Consider the following 3,683-nt stretch of genomic DNA (forward strand, 5'->3'; position numbering starts at 1 on the left):
ATAATTGGGGAAAAAAACACAAGCTAGCAGGGAATTGTCATTCACTAGCATTTATTGTTCTTAATGTCAGTTTTGCTGTAGTACATTTTATACACTGTATAGGTGCACCACTTTCCAGACAGGTTTAGCTTGATATGCATATGTGTGCCACTATAGTGTGGGTGTGAGATGTTTGGATAGGGTGCAATGTCAGTGTTTGCCATAAGTACTCCTGCACAGATGTGATGGGGAGGGGGTATGGAGAGAGGGTGATATTTTTTAACTCTGGAAATGACCCCAACTCTCAGTGATGTTCTCACCTTTATCATCTCTTTAATGGTTTTATAGATTGCCTGTCTTCTATGGTAACACTATTACTATAGCAGCTGTAATATCAAAGCAAAGCTAAAGTAGCAGATAGCAGCCTATTGTTTCCAGCAAATGATTAGCCACATCTAAGCATATTTGAACTGTCATACATGTCTGCAAACCAACTATAAACTGTAATTACAGCCTCTGGGAACCTGGCTAAATGCTCATTTACAGCCAGGTAATATTGATTAAGAGTAATTTCAGGCAGACACTTAGTAAAGCATCCAGATGTTAAGACTGTCTCTTACAGATGCATACAATAGTGTTCTCTCTAGTACCCCCTACTGTTGGTGAGGAGGTAAACTCAAGATGTAGATGAGCCACCCTCCCTGTACAATCCCTTCTTAGAAGTCTATGCTGTGCCCACCCTGACCTGGTACCTCATTCTCCCCTCCTTGTTTGCTCTGCTTTATCCTCAGATGTCTTGTTATATCTTATACCCAAGATTTCACATGATTCTGTTCCACCCCACTCTTTCACTTATAGCATCCCCTCCCCTCTACCCCCTCCTCTACATATCCCTCCCTTCTCTTGCATGAGTTGGAGGTGCTCTGAGTTGTGCTTCTATCTCCAAGATTGGATGTCATCTCTGCCATACCTCGTCCAGAAGAGGCTTGCATCACTGAGCTGCATTCAGGGGGAATGAGGACCTGGAGATCTGGGAGCTCACCTATTCTTCAGCAGGTAAGCCAATGCATAGCTGCAGAGTATATCTCTAATCCTAAAATTGCTGAATGAGTGACAAAACTGCTCTATGCCATGTATTCATTGTGCACCTTACTTGCTGCTGCCTGGATCTGACAGCTGAGTGTAACTGAATCCTATGGAGCTACCTGAAAGCTGCTTTCCATCACAGCATCACATCATGTCACTGCAAGCAGGGGCACTGGTAAATGTATGATTTCACTGTTACACATTCAGAAAATCACTGCATAGCAAGAAATAAGCAAGGGAGAGATCTGATCCACTGTACTACACTGAGAACTGTGCTGGCAAACTATTCCTTTTCCTTGAAAGCTCCCTGTATGAAGCAGACAGTACAGTACAATAGTACATCGTACAGTCAAAGCAGCACAACCCAATGACTGCAACTGAAAAGTTACTGCAAACATAATGCGGGTTAGTGTTCTTTATTTCTGAAATCAATCAGCCAGAAAACAAAACAACATTGAAGTTTTAGGATGTGACCCAAAAATGTGGTTCCCATATTGCTCAGCCTTTGTCTGCTAATTGTCGGAATTAAACTCAAGTCTTCCCAGTCGGCAGGACTGTAACTTATTAAATCAACATAGGACACAGGGGAGCTTTACTAAGCTTGTGAGGTCACACAATGTGAAGGATTCAGAAAATCTGTTGTTCATAGCCCAATCTAATTATATAGGATACATTGCTATTTATTACAGTGCATGAGATCCAAGTCTACCATATGTGAAGACTGGATAGAATTGGGACATGATGTACTTCACTTGCAGAGATGTGACAAGGACAGTGACAGCTGAGTGTATAGCAGTGAGTGTGCTGTATCTTGTCATCAGAGGAACATTGCATTGCATTGTAATTGCAACTGCCAATTGCAGAATTCATTCACCATGCAGTCTGTGTGCCAAGCAGACCCAGTTCTTATAATAAAAAATGTCATATCATACATATGGTCAATCCACTGAAATCTCACCAAAGTTGTGCTGTAGTCACCAAACCACCAGCATCCACAAGGTTAACCCAAAAGGTGCAACAAAAGGTGTCCCCCACCGAGGACTTCAACAAGCACTTTGTGCAAAAAATTGAAAATGTATCATCACAAAAGCAGCAGCATAAATGTTGAAAAAATAGCTCAAGCCAAACAAATACAGACACAAAATGCTAACCAGCTGCCACATCAATAACCAATCAATAACCAACATTTGAACAAAATATCATATATCTAGGTCAGGACTGACATTGTCTGCAACAGAGAAACAAGACAAGCTACCATCTATTTTTGCAGATGCCCAAAAGGTTCTTTTTTTTTTGTCTCTGTGGTGTTCAGGGTATTCACCAGACACTTGCCAATCGGTCAATAAATTCAATCATATGTCATTTGGTTAGAAATATGTTCATTGTATTTTAGCTAGCTCGCTCTGCCACCTAGTGGTCCCAGTGAATATTACACCTGCTCAGCACACTGTAGACCTGCAAAAGCAGTAGGCTTCCTTAGTGCAAAGTGCAGTGGTATTCTGTGATAAAGCAACAAAGATAATAATATATCAATTGAAATATTATATGAATACATTATCGTTAATATATAATAGCAATAGTGCAAAGTACAGTGATATTCTGTGATACAGTAACACAAATAATAATATGTTAATTACAATAAAATATGAATACATTATTGTTAATAAATAATAGTAACAGTGCAAAGTGCAGTTATATTCTGTGATACAGTAACAAAGATAATGATATATTCATTAGAATATTAGATGAATACATTATTTGTTAATATATAATAGCAATAGTGCAAAGTGTAGTGATATTCTGCAATATCTGGATGAATGAAGGATGCTGATCTGAAGGATGCTGATCACAACCTTCTCGACACCTTACAATCTGGCTTTCACGCCCTATACTCCACTGAAACCGCCCTCCTAAAACTCACTAATGACCTACTCACTGCTAAAAGCAAAGGCCACTATTCCATACTCTTGCTATTAGATCTTTCTGCTGCTTTTGACACTGTTGACCACCTGCTCCTCCTCAAAAAACTCCAGTCACTTGGGCTACAAGTCTCTACTCTCTCATGGTTCTCCTCCTACCTATCTAAGCGCTCCTTTAGCGTCACCTACAAATCTAACTCCTCCCCTCCTCTTCCTCTTTCTGTAGGGGTCCCCCAAGGCTCTGTCCTTGGACCCCTTCTCTTCACTATCTACACCTCCTCCCTTGGTCAGTTAATAACCTCACATGGCTTAAAATACCATCTCTATGCCGATGACACTCAAATCTATCTTTCTACTCCACAACTCACCCCCTCTGTGTCCTCTCGTGTCACTAATCTACTATCCGACATATCCGAACTCAACCTTTCAAAAAGTGAGCTCTTGATATTTCCTCCACCTCGTGCACCTTCCCCCAACTTTTCGCTTGAGATTGTTAACACAACTATTCACCCCTCCTCCCATGCCAAGGTCCTAGGTGTCATCCTTGACTCGGACCTCACCTTTCTTCCCCACATCCAATCACTATCTAAATCCTGCCGCTTTCACCTTCGTAACATCTCCAAAATACGCCCCTTCCTCACCAAAAGAAAAAGCAAAATTACTCATCCACTCCCTTGTTATATCTCGTCTTGACTATTG

At 40.9% G+C, this 3,683-nt stretch overlaps 1 protein-coding gene across 1 annotated transcript in view; it reads left to right on the forward strand.

Moving 5' to 3' along the window:
- Window positions 1-819: 819 nt before the first annotated feature.
- Window positions 820-3,683, forward strand: part of PRSS35 (protease, serine 35) — a 13,597-nt gene continuing 10,733 nt past the window's right edge. Inside the window, exon 1 of the mRNA XM_018560865.1 lies at window positions 820-1,035. The gene's annotated coding sequence lies outside the window, so the exon portion shown is untranslated. The remainder of the gene's footprint in view (window positions 1,036-3,683) is intronic.

This window comes from Nanorana parkeri, unplaced genomic scaffold (assembly GCF_000935625.1).
Source record: "Nanorana parkeri isolate BGI_ZX_2015 unplaced genomic scaffold, ASM93562v1 scaffold483, whole genome shotgun sequence".
In the NCBI taxonomy this organism is placed as follows: domain Eukaryota; kingdom Metazoa; phylum Chordata; class Amphibia; order Anura; family Dicroglossidae; genus Nanorana; species Nanorana parkeri.